Source organism: Chiloscyllium plagiosum, chromosome 1 (genome assembly GCF_004010195.1).
Source record: "Chiloscyllium plagiosum isolate BGI_BamShark_2017 chromosome 1, ASM401019v2, whole genome shotgun sequence".
NCBI lineage: Eukaryota > Metazoa > Chordata > Chondrichthyes > Orectolobiformes > Hemiscylliidae > Chiloscyllium > Chiloscyllium plagiosum.
The window spans coordinates 148,079,333-148,096,741 of record NC_057710.1 but is presented as its reverse complement, the minus strand read 5'-3'; positions in this window follow the sequence as shown (position 1 = coordinate 148,096,741).

Sequence of the window (17,409 nt, the reverse complement as noted above, 5' to 3'; positions counted from 1 at the left end):
ATCAAGGGTTATGGGGATAAGGCAGGAACAGGATGCTGATTGAGGATGATCAGCCATGATCATAATGAATGGTGGTGCAGGCTCGAAGGGTAGAATGGCCTACTCCTGCACCTATTGTCTATTACAGGGAATGCGCCTATAATTCCTGGCTATGTTTCTCGGGTGGGGTAAACACCAAGCTGAGAAAGACCTTTCATAAATTGTACATTCAAGCTTTTAAAATCCTTTTGAGTAACCTGACATTAATATTTTTGGTCAATTAAATTAAATTTTGTGCTTAGAATCTTTAATGCTAAAAATTTCCAAGTACCACAACTTAAATTATGTCATTTTATAGATATCTTCTGCTTTCTTTTGTAAAGTAACTTTGTAGTTCATCTTTTCATTTTCTGCATTCTCCTTGAATTACTTGTTGTTTCTCTTCAAAGTCTGATTTAGGCATTTGATCCAATATTTCTTCAAAGCCCAGGTACATTCTACAAATGGTTAATAACCAAATTGCCCCAATAAAACGACACAATATTTGGTTTAGCAGATTAGTCACTCAAACTGTATAAACAATTCATATTACCATCTTAGTAGTCATTTATTTTGTTGAAGGCTTTTAATAAGACTCCACAAAACACGTAAAGTTATAACGCGTCAGATTGGGGATAGTGTACTGAGTGGATAGAGAACTATTTTGGCAGACAGGAAGCAGAATAAGAATAAAATGGTCATTTTTCAAGCAGCAAGCAATGACTAGTGAGATACAACAGGGGACAGTGTTTGGACCCCAGCTATTCGCAACATATTTTAATGACTAACATGAGGGAAATAAGTGTAATATCTTTCAATGGTGTAGACAATACAAAGCTGGGTATGAGGATGAGCTGTGAGGAGGAAGCAGAAATGCTTTAGAATGGTCTGGACAAGTTGGATAAGTGAGTAAATGCATGTCAAATGTATAATGTGGATAAATGTGAAGTTATCCAACTTTGGGAGCAAAACAGAGAGGCAGGCTATCATCTGAATGACAATCGATTGGAAAATCTGGGTGTCCTTGTGTACCAGCCACAGAAAGTAATCATGCAAGTGCCGCAGGTGGTGAAGAAGGCAATTGACATTTTGGCCTTCACAGTGAGAGGGTTTGAGTGCAGAGCAGAAATGTCTTACTGTAATGTCTATAATGCACCTTGTTGATACCACACCCGGAGTATCGCGTGCAGTTTGTTTTCCTTATCTGAGGAAGGACGTTCTGGCATTGAGGGGGTTGCATTTAAGATTTACCAAACTAAGCTCTGGGGTGGAAGAACTGAGGCATGAGGAGAGACTGGATTGGTTAGGATTATATTAACTGGAGTTTAGAAGGGTGAGGGTGATCTCATTGAAACCTATTAATTTCTAACATGAGTAAATAGGGTAAACACAGGAAGGATGTTCTCAATGTCCATGGAATCCTGAACCAATAGGCGTAGTCTAAGGCCATTTGGGACTGAGATGAGGAGAAATTTCTTCACTCAGAGAGTTGTGAGCTTGTGAAATTCGTTCCCATTAAAAGCAGCTGAGACCAAAACATAGAATGTTTCCGAGAAGGAGCTAGGTATAGTTATAGAGTCAGAAGATACTTCTTAGTGTTAAAGGAATCTAAGGGTTATGGAGAGAATGCAGGAACAGAATGGTAAGCCATGATTATATTGAATGACATAACAGACTTGAAGGGCCAAATGGCCGACTCCTACTCCGATTTTCTATCTCTCTATGTCTGATCCTGAATACCATAAATGATGAATTAGGCCAATATTTTACCAACAAGGTTTATGACTTATAAAATTGAGTAAAATACGTTGTACTGCATCCTAACTTTCCCTTCATAATTTACTTGGATGGTGTTTACTGCATCCACAAACTCCACATGTTGACATATATGCAATCCAAATAATGATTTGGGGCCCTGATGAAAGTCAAATTATCTTATAAAGTACGATAACACTATTGGAAATCTAAGTCGTGATTTAGGTAAAATGTTCAATCTACATTGGATAGATTATAGAGTCATAGATTTGTACAGCTTGGAAATAGACCTTTTGGTCCAACTAGTCCACGCTGACCCCCATGTTCTCAAACTAAATTACTATCTCCTGCCTGCCTTTGGCCCATATCCCTCCAAACCTTTCCCATGCATGAACTTACCCAAACATTTTTAAAATGTATTGTAACTGTATCTGTATCCACCACTTACTGTAGCAGTTCATTCCACACACAAGCCACACTCAGTGTAAAAACATTGCCCCTCATGTCCTTTTTAAATCTTTCTCCCCTCACCCTAAAAATGTCACCTTGTTTTGAACTCCCCTACCTGAGGGGAAAGATCTATACTACTCACCTTATCTATGTCCATTGCAATATTATAAACCCAAATAAGGTCACTCCTCAAGCTCCTATGCTCCAGGGAGAAAAATCCCAGCCTATTCAGCTGCAAATTTATTTATCCATCCTAAGTATCGTAGGCAGAACATTGAATTGAAACAAACAATGGCCAGAATTGTTCATTTGGCCACTAAGTGTGAGATCTGAATTGGGTGCGGGGGTGGCATAGATTCAGAGGGCATTTTGTAGTAAGTCTTATATTGCGATGTTACTTCCAGATTTTACCAGCAGTGGGATAAATGGAAGGCGAACTTCTGACATTGAGGTAGTGGGACACCAATTAAGGTAAAAACTATCCTTAAGTAATGCTTGGATTTTATCAGTAACACATGGGACTATGATGCTTTGGAAATCCTACCTAGCAAAACAAGTGGCTCAAAGTTGACTGAGGGATGTTCACTTTTCAGCAAAAGCATCGTGAGACCTAGTATATGAAGGTAGAATACCAGCTAGCACCCTTCATTATCAAAAGAAGCTCCCATTCACTCAATGTACAGTTCATCTGTGACCATCGTGAAGGGTTTCCAGGAATACAGCTATGATGCCTATATATTGGAGCATTCTCAGGTACCACAGACTTTCCACACACTCACATACTAAAAGGATGAATACTTAGAGGGAAGGGTGACCCACTAAAGATGTCTCCTCACACCTGAGAAGAGGTCTCAAATGGATGTAAATGAACGGTATAGCACTTGTGATGGGTCAATCTGGGTAACCAATGAGCAAGAGATGCAATTCCAGTGCCTTTACTGATTCAGTGGAATCCTTCATAACCCAGGGAGGATCTTGGGGTGGTCTGCACTATACTACCCAAACTAACACCTAGTGAAAGATGGTGAAAGTGGAGTAGGCAGCGTTCCCTTTAAAAACCAAGTATAAAAGGAGCACATGCTTACAGCCAAGAAATAGCTTTTAGGGAAAAAAAAAGAAAGCTTTGTGACACCTCCCCACTTAAAAAAAAATGAACCATCAATAGCAAAAGATGGTTTCATCTTTAACCTTCAAAACCCAGTTAGTAGTCTAATCACACACATACACTAGACAAACTATAAACATGCAAACACGCACAACCCCATGCAAATTCAGGCTGCGGTACACCTACCACCGAACGCCTCTGTATCTCATTCGTGTCTCAATAACGCATCGGCAATCACGTTTTCGCGACCTGCCACATGCACAATTGTCAAACTGAACTGCTGAAACAACAACTCCATCCAAACAGTCTGGCATTTTTGTGCTTAACTTTTTCTACAAATGTCAATGGGTTGTGATCAGTGTAATTGATTGTCTCAGATGCATTGCTGGTAATATAAACACTGAAATGCTATAATGCCAACACCAAGCTTAAAGTCTCTTTCTCCGTCATTGAATATTCCTGTTGATGAATGTTCAACTTCCTGGAAAAATGCCCAATGGGTCTTTCTATCCCCTCGTCGTCTTCCTGCAGGAGCACCGCACCGACACCCACATCACTGGCATCGATAGCCACCTTGAAAGGCTTTGTGTAATCCAGTGTGGCTAATACCGGGGCAGTGGTTAACACAGTTTTTAGGCGGTCAAATGTATTTTGGCAGTCTGCTGTCCACCAAAATTTCTTGCCCTTTTCTTAATAATTTGGTGAGTGGAGCAGCCACACTGCTAAATTCGGCAGAAACTTTCTGTAAAATCCACTCAACTCCAGAAATGGTAGTACTGCTTTTTTTCATTGACAGTGTGGGAAATTTGCTAATTACTTCCGTTTTCATATCCCGTGGGGCCATTTGTCTATGTCCAACAACATGGTCCAGGAAGGTGACATGGGCTGTAAATGTTCCTTCCATGAGTGACTAAAAATCATCAGATCATCAATTTACACCACACAGTTGGGTAATCCGGCAATGACCTTATTAGTCAGTCTCTGAAATGTGGCTGGAGCGTTTTTCATACCAAATGGCATGACTTTGTACTTATACAGTCCATTTGGTGTTACGAAAGCCACAAGTGCCTTTACTCTCTCTGACAGAAGTACTTGACAGTTGCTTCTGAACAAGTCCAACTTAGAAATGTAAATTGTTTGTCCCACTTTTTCCCCACAGTCCTCTAACCATGGAATTGGATATGCATCAGTTGTTGTAATGACGTTGACTTTGCGATAGTCCACACATAACCACTGGGTACCATTTGGCTTTGGCACCATGACTATGGGTGAGCTCCAGTCAATTATGCCATCTTGGAGCATGCTCTCTATCCCCTTCTGGACCTGTGCCAACTTTAGAGGGTTATGCCTATAAGGATGTTGCTTAATCGGAACAGCATCTCCTATATCTACATCATGCACAATTAGGTTAGTACTTCTCAGTTTATTTCCGCAAATCGCCCCATGTGATAGTAATAACTCTTACATGTCATTTCGATTTTCTTGTGGAAGGTAACTCAATAATTTATCCCAACTTTTGACAACTTCCTCATTGTTCAATTTGATTTGAGGAATCTCCAATTCAGAATCCTCTGAACTTGGTTCTTCGTTCTGTGCTGTAATCATTAACACCTTCTCCTCTTGCTTTCCTTCCCTCTCAAAATACCTTTTGAGCATATCCACATGGCACACTCTGTGAGATGTTTTCCTGTCTGGAGTCCTTATCAAGTAGTTCACCTCACTCAATTTCTTCTCAATTTGGTAAGGTCCCCTAAACCTTGCTGTTAAAGGCTCATCTGTCACTGGAAGTAACACCAATACCTTATTACTAATTGCAAAATTGCGAATTTGTGGTTTCTTATCCATTTCTTGTTTCATTGCATGCTGTGATACTTTTAAATGCTGTCTAGCCAATTCTCCAGCTCTATTTAATCATTCTCTAAAATTTGACACATGGTCCAAATGGGTGATCTCTGAATTCCGACTTATTAATTTCTCCTTAACCAATTTTAATGGTTCTCTTACTTCATGCCCAAAAATTAATCCAAATGGACTGAATTTGGTCGATTCATTCAGTGCATCTCCGATCACGAGAAGTACAAATGGAACTCCCTTATCCCAACCATCTAGATAATCCTGACCATAAGCCCTCAACAAGGTCTTTAGTGTTTGATGCCATCTCTCTAGTGCTCTCTGTGAGTCTGGAAGGTATGCAGTAGATTTGGATTACCTTATTCTCAAGTTATCCGTAACCTCCTTGAATAGTTTGGATGTGAAGTTTGATCTTTGATCTGACTGGATCTTTATTGGTAGTCCATATCTAGTAAAAAATTTAAGTAATTCTTCCATAACCCTTTTTGCTATGATGTTGCATAATGGGATTGTCTCTGAAAATTTAGTTGATACATCCATATTTGTTAATAAATACTTATTCCCACTTTTTGTTTGAGATCAGGCACCTACGCAATCGATCAAGGCTCTTGTGAAAGCTTCCTTGAATGCAGGAATAAGTATTAAAGGTGCAGGTTTTATTACTGCCTGTGGTTTTCCATTTAGCTGACATGTACGACATGCCTGGCAAAATTCAGCTACATCTTTGTGTAGTCCAGGCCAGCAAAGATGTCTTTATATTTTAGCCTGTGTTTTCCTCACCCCTAAATGGCCTCCAAGTGCTAGCTCATGCTCGACTCATCAAATAATTTGATGAATCTCTGCCCATTTCTCATGTACTTGAATGTGTGATGGTCTCCATTTCCTCATTAAGACATCATTTGTTAAGTAATAACACACAGGAATGCATCCACTTCTTTTCTCTGCAAATGCCTTTTGATATAACTGTTTTAAATTCTCATCTTTCTGCTATATTCAACCAACTTGGCATAGATAAAGATACTTACATGTTTACCTATTTGCTCCTTCTCTATTCCACTGACTTGATCAAAAAAAGGTCTTGGATAATGCTATGTCAGCTTCCTTATCTGCGCCTTTTGATCTCTCCTGCTTCAACTTATGCCTCTGTGATCTTGTGATCACACAATCAGGGAAAATTCCTGGATAAACATTCTCCATGTCTTCAGTTGCCTGCGTCTCCACTGGCTTTTCAACCAGAGTAGGCCTCATGCCTACCGATGAATCAGCTATGTCATTCGCAAGAACAAATTGTATTCCTGGAGCTGAGAGTTTGTCCAGTACTCCTCCACAAATTCTCCACTCTTCTCTGGACTCTCTAGCCTCACTTTACATAACTGAGCACTTTTTGTCTCACCATGAATTCCTATTACCAGTACCTTTCCTGGCAATAGTCCCTCAGGAATACATTCTCCTCATCCCTCAGCATTACAGACTGAGATTATCCTGTGTTCCTTAATATTGTAACGTCCTTACCTGCTACTCCTGACCTATGTGAATAAACTCTACCCTTGCAGGTATATTGTTTAAGCAGATCTGGCACTTTCTTCTCAATCAATCTCTGATCATCTTGTACACTCTGAGGCAGTTGTCTAACTTCCCTTGTTACTAGTCCAACAAAACTCCCAGGCTTTTTTGGTTTTCCTACATCTGGCTTTCTCCTAGTCCACCAACACTGTGATTTCGTGTGGCCCACTGAATTACAATGAAAACACCAGAGAGTTTTAACTTGTTTGTCCACCTCAAGAGTTCCTTTTTCACCCTGTGGTGAGTTATCCTTATGATCTTCACCGAGATCTACCTTTCCCTTTCCACGTGAGGATTTCTCTTTGCCCCAATTTCTATCCCTCATGGACTGAAATTGATTCTGGAAGCCAGACTGAGTTTTATGAACCAGCTCATAATCATCAGCCACTTCAGCTGCTAACCTTGTTATATTAACTCTCTGCTCTTCTACATGAGTTTGTACTACTTCAGGCAGTGAATTTTTGAATTCCTCCAAAATAATTACCTTTCTAAGGGCATTATAGGTTTGCTCGATTTTTAAAACTCTTATCCATCTATTGAAATTACTCTGTTTGATCCTTTCAAACTCAATATAGGTTTGACCTGGGTACCTTCTTAGATTCCTGAAACATTGTCTGGTACAAGTTCATATGGACTTAAGATGGCTTTTTTTCACCTCCTCATACTCCCCAGATACCTCCTCTGATTGGGATGTAAATACCTCACTAGTCCAATCTATAATAAATAAAACCGAATTACTGCAGATGCTGGAATCTGAAACCAAAAGAGAAAATGCTGGAAAATCTCAGCAGGTCTGGCAGCAGCTGTAAGGAGGGAAAATAGCTGACGTTTTGAGTCTAACTGACCCTTTGTCAAAGCCTTTTGGTTAGCCCGATCTACAAGTTTTGTTTGAATCAACAAAACCCACATTGCCATTGGCCACTGCATTTGTTTAGCCACCTTTTCAAATGAGATGAAAAAGGCTTCTATAACCTTCTCATCCAATTTAGGCAATGCTTGAACATACTTAAACAGTTTCTCACTCGGCTTCTGGCGACCAGAGGCTTGCTCATTCCTCACTCACTTCCTCAATAAGCCTATCCTCAGCCTTTATCTCCAGCCTTTTATACTGACTTTCCTTTTCAAGTGTCAGTTTTTGAAGTTCAAAAGCTCTCTCTTTTTCTTTCTCTGCTCTCTGTCTTTCCCTCTCTTCTTCTCTCTATCCTGTTGCTGTCTCTATTTCCGTCTCTTCTGCTTTTAATCGTAACTCAAACTGTTTCATTTCTGCTGCCCTTTCCTTATCTCTCACCTCTAACTCAAGCTGCTTCATTTGCAATTGAATCCTTGCCTTCTCTATAGATTCTGATGGTTTCTCCGGCAAGTTTAAATGCTGAGCTACTGCTGTAATTATCTCTCCTTTCCTCACAGAAGCAGGCAGTTCCAATTCCAGCATCTCTGCTCATTCTTGCAACTGGGTCTGATTAACTTCCAAAGTCACTGCAACCACATCCAGAAGCCATTTGGCGACTGAAAGAGCCATTACTATCCTAAGCTGTGTCTACCGAACCAAACCTGTACCTGAAATAAAGACACTAGCACATACCATTAGCTGTTTAAAATCCTGCAAAGAGCCCTCAATCTGTTATGGACTAGGCCAGACCAGTCAAAACATTCCTAAGCAGGCAGCCCCAGACCATAATTTTGCAATTTGTTTCGGGAAGTGTACAGTGAAAATTACCCGGAGTGAGGTAGCTAGGTTGACTATTAGATTCTAAAACAAACAAAAATTTATTCACAAAATTACACAGTGAAACACAAAGAATAGAATAAAGAACTCGTACAGAACTCAGTCTATCCAAACTAGACTTAATTATGCTGTTCCGAATATACACAACAGTCCCAATAAGCAAACTCCCTTTAAAACCCAGTATAAATGGAACACATGCTTACAGGCTGAAGTTGAAGGGCAGAAAGATAGAGAGAGAGAGTATCCACACAGCTCCCTGTTGAACTCCTCACCAGTTCAGACTGAACTAAGCTGCTCAGCTCAGCTAGAGAGCTGACCACTCCCCTTTCATTATACAGGTCACTTCTAAAACATGGCCACTTTGGCCTGAGGTCTCATCTGTTTACATATAAACAAACAGCCTCTCAAAATCCTTTTCATCTCTGTACCAAACTAGACTGATCGGAGCCTGGCTTGGTTTATTGCCCCTCTGAAAAAAAAAATCAAGGCAAAGCCTCCTTGAGCCAAGGAATGAATTTTAGAAAATAAAACGGACCAGCTTTGTGACCGATGGCACCATGAGAGGCGACATTGTAAACTTTTCACTGCTTACCTCTACTTCAGTACATGTGACACTATAACCTAATTCCAAATCTAATTCTGCAGAGGTGAGGCATGAATAATAAGGACATTGCTGATTGAAATGACCCTTTTAACAACGAGGATGTGGAAGTGTCAGTCCGTCAGGCAAACCAAGGACTACAGGTGACAGAAATGAAAACAAGACACCATAGATGATGCAAATATGAAACAAAGAAAATGCTGGGGAAACTCAGCAGGTCTGGCAGCATCAATGGAGAGAGAAACAGAGTTAATATTTGCATAGGTTTAAGGTGAGAGGGGTAAGTTCAAAAAGGGACCCGAGGGGCAACTTTTCATGCAGAGGATGGTGTGTGTATGGAATGAGCTGCCAGAAGAGGTGGTGAATCTAGTTACAACTTCACTTTGTACAATTGTATCATTGCAATTAAGTTGAAAAGGCAACTGGATGGGTACGTGAATAGATGAGATTAGATTCCCTACAGTGTGGAAACAGACCCTTCACCCAACAAGTTCACACTGACCCTCCGAAGAGTAACCCACCCAGACCCATTCCCCTACCCTATATTTACCCCTGACAAATGCACCCAGCACAATGGGCAATTTAGCAAGGCCATTACACCTCATCTGCACATTTTTGGATTGCGGCAGGAAACCAGAACACCTGGAGGAAACCCATACAGACACGGGGAGAATGTGCAAACTCTACACAGAGAGTCACTTGAGGCGGGAATTGAACCCGGGTCTCTGGCGCTGTGATGCAACAGTGTTAGCCACAGAACCACTGTTCTGCCCATCTAAAAGTCTTAGAGGGTTATGGGCTAAATGCTGGGAAAGGGGAGTGGCTTAGTTTCGGATATCTGGTCAGTATGGATTAGTTGGACCAAAGGGTCTGTTTCTGTACAGTATAACTCTATGATTCTTCTCAGGAACATATAATGAGATATGCTCATGGGAAGTTTGAAAGGTCATAATATGGAGAAGATTCCTTTTGCCTTTCTGGAAACATTCCAGCCTTACATTCCTGATATCCTGTTGCTGTCCACCTTCATTTGGGCACTCTATTACCAAAAGTCCACAATGGCACAGACTATGGAGCTGAAGAGACAGTTCGAAATCCATTGCTTCAAACCCATCGAAGGAGTAGGAACAGGAATGAGAAGCAGAAGTGATAAATTCATTAAGCCTCCACCAGAAAGGAAACATGACATTTCCACATAAAAGATTTGAAGATAAGGGCACAGGGTATTGGGATGGTGTATGAGCCTACATGAAGGGTAAGGAGAAAGTGAGGACTGCAGATGCTGGAGATCAGAGCTGAAAAATGTGTTGCTGGAAAAGCGCAGCAGGTCAGGCAGCATCCAATGAGCAGGAGAATCGACGTTTTGGGTATGAGCCCTTCTTCAGGAAGGGCTTCTTCTACATAAAGAGTTAGCCAACTGACATAAAAACATAGAAGGTGGGGGTGAGGTTCTGAAGCCTACAAAGTGGGAAATGTGGTGGGCAAGGTGACTTAGTTAGGCTGGAGCTCAAATTTTACTTTTCTTACGGTGGGTTAAAACTTTGCGATCACATCGGTGGATTTTCTTTTGTGTTGGATTAAGCCACTTGCCATCCCAGAGAGCATTCGCATTTATAATATATGTAAATATTCCGTGAATGCTAGTTTATTAAAAAGGTTTGAAATTATGTACTACGTTAACGAGGAAGTCGGGGCAAAGGCAAAGTAAGTTATGAAGAATAAGATAAAAGTCTACACATGGGTTAAGTGTGGGGCAAGAATTTGGTAAATGATGTATAATGTGGAAAAAATATGAAGTTGCCTGGTTTGGTGGGATGAATTGGAAAGGTAGAATATTATCAACTGGAGAAAGACTGCAGAATGCTGTGTTATATTTCTGTGTTACAGAAATATCTGGGTGAACATGACATGAATCACAAAACTGTTAGCATGCAGGTATATCTAGTAATCACAAAGGGAAATAGAATGTTTGTGCACCATTAAGATCAAACCAGTGAAGTCAGAGAGTTTAGGGTGTTATTCATCAGCAGGATAAAAACTTGAGGGTAGATCTAGTGTAGTGAGACATTAGCAGAATGTATAATATTGATTGATGCGTAATGACATAATGTTGATGACAGTGTCTCATGAACACCTGAAGGGAACTGAAAGAGTGGAGAAGCTGTGGCAGGGTCTTGAGAGAATATAGGTACATTTAAAGCAGTAAGTAAAGAGTTCTTAACAAAAAGTGCCATTGTAGTGGGAATCAGACTGTTTAGGAGACTAAATAGAGTTAGATGTATACACGTGACAAAACAATATGCATCTTCAATTGGCAGGCACATACTTTTTGCTTGAGGATAATTTAATTGGAGATTTACATTTACCTCTGAAGTGATTGCTTTATAAAGAGCATGTACAGCATACAGCAGTAGTTCCCAATACTCAGTTTCAGGAAGTTTAACCCTCCTTCACATTTCTGAGGACCTTATACCAAAGCTCCATCCTGCCATTGGAAAGAAGATTTTTGTCATTAAGTCAGAGAGTCCTACAGCATGGAGACAGGCCCTTTGGCCCAAACTGGTCCATGCCAGTCAAAATGTCCATCCATGCTAACCCCATTTCCCTGCACTTGGCCCATATCCTTCTAATCCTCTCCTATCCATGTATTTGTCCAAATGTCTTTTAAATGCTGTTAATGTATCCATCTCAATCATTTCCGCTGGCAGCTCATTCCATATGTGTACCACCCTCTGTGTAAGAAAGTTGCCCTTCAGGTTCACTTTTACTCTTTCCCCTCGAAACTTAAACTCATGCCCTCTTGTCCTCGATTCCCCAACCCTGGGAAAAAGACTGTGCATTCACACTGTCCATGCCTCTCATGATCTTATACATTTCTGTAAGATCCCCGCACAGTCTCGTACACTCGAAAGAAAAAAGTACTAGCGTGTCCAACCTTTCCCTATAACTCAGACCATTGAATCCTGGCAACATCCTTGTAAATTTCTTCTGTACTCTTTCCAGTTTAATAACATCCTTCCTATAACAAGGTGACCAAAACTGAACCCAATATTCCAAGTGCAGCCTCACCAACATCCTGTACAACTGCAACATAACTTCCCAACTTCTATACTCAGTGCCCTGACTGATGAAGGCCCGTGTACCAAAAGCCTCCTTCACTGCCCTGTCTACCTGGGACTCCACTTTCAGAGAAGTGTACACCTGGACTCCAAGGTCCCTCTGTTCCACAACACCCCTTAAGGTCCTACCATTCACCATGAAACTCCGACCATGATTTAACTTTCCAAAATGTAAGACCTCACACTTATCTATATTAAACTCCATTTGCCATTTCTCGGCCCACTTCCTCAGCTGATCAAGGTCCTGCTGCAATTTCTGATAACCTTCTTCACCGTCCATGATGCCTCCTATTTTAGTGTCATCTGCAATCTTACTAATCATAGTCAAAAAAGTGTGGCATTGGAAAAGCACAACAGGTCAGGCAGCATCTGAAGAGCAGGACAGTTGATGTTTCGGGCATAAGCCCTTCATCAGGAATTTGGAGGGGAGGATGGGTTTAGAGATCTCTCAGTCCTTCTTCCTCTCCCTAATTCCTGATAAAGAGCTTATGCCTGAAACATCCACCCTCCTGCTCCCCAGATGTTAGCTGACCTTCTGTGCTTTTCAACTCTGATAAATGCGAGATGCTGCATTTTGGGAAAGCAAATCTTAGCAGGACTTATACACTTAATGGTAAGGTCCTAGGGAGTGTTGCTGAACAAAGAGACCATGGAGTGCAGGTTCAAAGCTCCTTGAAAGTGGAGTCACAGGTAGATAGGTTAGTGAAGAAGGCGTTTGGTATGCTTTCCTTTATTGGTCAGAGTATTGAGTACAGGAGTTGGGAGGTCATGTTGCAGCTGTACAGGACATTGGTTAGGCCACTGTTGGAATATTGCGTGCAATTCTGGTCTCCTTCCTATCAGAAAGATGTTGTGAAACTTGAAAGGGTTCAGAAAAGATTTACAAGGATGTTGCCAGGGTTGGAGGATCTGAACTACAGGGAAAGGCTTTACAGGCTGGGGCTGTTTTCCCTGGAGCGTTGGAGGCTGCGGGGTGACCTTATAGAGGTTTACAAAATTATGAGGTGCATGGGTAGGATAAATAGACAAAGTCTTTTCCCTGGGGTCAGGAGTCCAGAACTAGATGGCATTAGTTTAGGGTGAGAGGGGAAAGATATAAAAGAGACCTAAGATGCAACTTTCTCACACAGAGGGTGGTACGTGTATGGAATGAGCTGCCAGAGGAAGTGTTGGAGGCTGGTACAATTGCAACATTTAAGAGGCATTTGGATGGGTATATGAATAGGAAGGGTTTGGAGGGATATGGGCTGGGTGCTGGCAGGTGGGACTAGATTGGGTTGGGATATCAGGTCGGCATGGACGGGTCGGACCAAAGGGTCTTTTTCCGTGCTGTACATCTCTATGACTGTATGACTCTCCAGCATCTGCAGTCCTCACTTTTTCTCAAACTTCCTAATCATGCCTTGTACAATCATTGATATAGATAACAAACAGTAATGGGCACAGCAACGACCTCTGAGGCACTCCACTAGTCACAGGCTTCCAGTCCGATAAGCATCCTTCTGCTATTACTCTTTGCTTCCTACCATCAAGCCTACTGTGTATCCAGTTTGCCCGCTCCCTCTGGATTCCATGACATCTAACCTTTCAGAGCAGCCTACCATGTGGAATCTTGTCAAAGGTCTTACTGAAATCCAAATAGACTATGTCCCCTGCCCTGCCCTCATCAACCTTTCTGATTACTTCATCAAACTTTCACAAATTTGTGAGGCATGATCTCCCACTCACTAAGCCATCTTAATCAAACCCTGTCTTTCCAAATGCATGCATATATTATCTGTCAGAATCTTCTCAAGTAACTTACCCACCACAGATGTTAACCTTGCTGGTCTATAGTTCCCAGGCATTTATTTGCAGCCCTTCTTGAATAAGGGCACAAAATTTGCTACCCTCCAATTTTCTGGGACCTCATCCGTGGCCAATGATAGTGCCAAAATATCAGCCAGTGCTCCTGCAATTTATTCTCTTGCCTCTTGGATATATCTGGTCAGGGCCAGGAGTTTTATCCACCTTCATACATTCTAATACATACAACACCTCCCCTACTGTGATATGGACTGCTCCCAAGATATAGAGTCATAGAGATGCACAGCACGGAAACAGACCCTTCGGTCCAACCCATCCATGCCGACCAGATATCCCAACCCAATCTAGTCCCACCTGCCAGCACCTGGTCCATATCCCTCCAAACCCTCCCTATTCATATACCCATCCAAATGCCTTTTAAATGCTGCAATTGTACCAGCCTCCACCACTTCCTCTGGCATCTTATTCCATACGCATACCACTCTCTGAGTGAAAAAGTTGCAAGTTAGGTCTCTTTTATATCTTACCGCTCTCACTCTAAACCTATGTCCTCTAGTTCTGGACTCCCCATCCCAGGGAAAAGACTTTGTCTATTTATCCTATCCATGACCCTTATGATTTGATAAACCTCTATAACATCACCCCTCAGTCTCCAATGCTCCAGGGAAAAAAGCCCTAGCCTATTCAACCTCTCCCTATAGCTCAAATCCTCCAACCCTGGCAACATCCTTGTAAATCTTTTCTGCTAGGACCTTACCATTAAGTGTAAAAGTCCTGCTAAGATTTGCTTTCCCAAAATACAGCATCTCACATTTATCTAAATTAAACTCAATCTGCCACTTCTTAGCCCATTGGCCCGTCTGATCAAGATCTTGTTGTAATCTGAGGTAACCTTCTTTACTGTCCACTACACCTCCAATTTTGCTGTCCACTACGCCTCCAGCAAACTTACTAACTGTACCTCTTATACTCACATCCAAATCGTTTAGATAAATGATGAAAAGTAGTGGAAGCAGCACCGATCCTTGTGGCACACCACTGGTCGCAGGCCTCCAGTCTGAAAAGCAACCCTCCACCACCACCCTCTGTCTTCTACCTTTGAGCCAGTTCTGTATCCAAATGGCTAGTTCTCCTTGTATTCCATGAGATCTAATCTTGCTAATCAGTCTCCCATGGGTAACTTTGCTGAATGCCTCACTGAAGTCCATACATCTACCGCTCTGCCCTCATCAATCTTCTTTGTTAAATGATTACTAACTTCCCCAAGTTCTTAAGTCTTCATGTCTTTCTCCATGGTAAACACAGAAGATAAATATTCATTGAAGACCTCACCCATCTCCTGCAGTTTGACACACACCTGTCCACTTTGGACCTTGATGGGCCCTATTCTCTCTAGTTATTCTTTTTCCTTTAACATACTTAAATAAATCCTTTGGACTCACCCTAATCTTCTCAGCTAAGGCTATCTCCCTTTTTGCCCTCAGAATTTCCTTCTTCAGTAAACACCTATATCCTCTATTTACCTCCTGGAATTCCCTTGATCCCAGCAGACTGTACCTGAGCCATGCCTCCTTCTTTTTCTGGTCGAAGCCTCAATATCGCTTGTCATCCAAGGTTCTCTATTCCTGTCAACCTTGCCTTTCACTTTCACAGGAGCATATAAACCTTGAACTCTAGCTATCTCATTTTTAAAGGCCTCCCTGTTGCCAGAGGTCCCTTTGCCTGTAAACAAACTACTCCAATCAATCCCTGCGAGCTCCTGTCTAATTACATCAAAATTCGCCTTGCCCCAATTTAGAACTTGAACCTGTGGACCAGTTTTGTCCCTCTCCATAACTATTTTCAAAGTGCTCCCCCACTGTCACTTCTGTCACCTATCCTGCCCTGTTTCCCATGAGTAGGTCACGTTTTTGCCGGTTCCTGAGTAGGACCCTCTATATACTGCTTCAGGAAACTTTCCTGAACGCACTTAGCAAATTCCACCCCATCTAAGCCCTTCACCCTCTGGCAGTCCCAGTCTATAGTTAGGAAAATTAAAATCCCCCACTATGACAACTCTATTGTTCCTGCAAGTCTCTCCAATCTCCCTGCATATTTGTTCCTTTAATTCCCATTGTCTATTTGGGGGCCTAGAATACAACCTCAATAGTGTCACCATCCATCCACAAAGCCTCACTGGATGATTCTTCAGTTAGATTCCCTACAGTGTGGAAACAGGCCCTTCGGCCCAACCAGTCCACACCAACCCTCTGACGGGTAACCCACCCAGATCCATTTCCCTCTGACTAATGCACCTAACACTATGGACAATTTAGCATGGCCAATTCACCTAACCTGCACATCTTTGAACTGTGGGAGGAAACCGGAGCACCTGGAGGAAACCTACTCAGACATGGGGAGAATTTGCAAACTCCACACAGACAGTTGCCCAAGGCTGGAATCGAACCTGGGACCCTGGTGCTGTGAGGCAGCAGCGCTGACTGTACCGCCTCTGATTTCATCTCTGATTATTTCTGTGATACTCACCTCCAAAAAATTAATGCTCCAAGCCGGTCAAGCTTATTTCTCCCTTAAACACTACAAAATTCCAAGGAAAGGGACATTGGAAGCAACACTTAATTTACTTTCGATATCAAAATATTTCAGAAAGCCTACACAGTGCAGTGCAGGTTGAGAAAAGACATATTGCTGAGTACTGGAGTATTGCTTTATTTTAAATTGGCACCCCTTTATTCCTAAACAAAAAGAAACTCCTGTTGTGATGTGCGTACCATCAGCAAGATACACTGGAGTAACTCACTCAGGCTCCTTCAACAGCACCTTCCACAACCATAACTTCTATTACCTAAAAGGACAGGGCAACAGACCCACGGAAAAACTACTAACAAGTGATCAGTTCCAAGGCAAGTCACATGACTTGGAACAGTATGTTGTAGATTCACTGTTAATGGGTTAAAAGGCTGGAATTCCCACCTAAAAACATCATGAGTATACTTACACGACATGGACTGCAGTACTTTAAGGTAGTGGCTCACCATCACCTTCTCAAAAGAAATTAGTGCAGGCAACGTTTGCTACCAGGGACACCCACATGTCAGAAATGAATAAGAGAAATGTTTTTCTGTTGTAAGTCATAGTTCTGTAGGCAAGCCCTCAGTCCTACAATTGTATTTTACTAGAAAAGCTTAAAAAGCTGTAGGAAGGATTCAGTTTCATGTAGGTTGGAAAATTCAGTGGCATGTACTGCACATAGCCAATGTCTGAGTGAACGTCTTTGATGGGATGTGATATATTCCAGACTCTATTGGTTGGAAGGAAGTAAGCATGGCCAGTTTTCAAGCCCAATTCCTAAAAGCTACTCTGACTGGGAGGTGGATAGAACAGCAATAATATTGACGAACAATGCTGACATCTT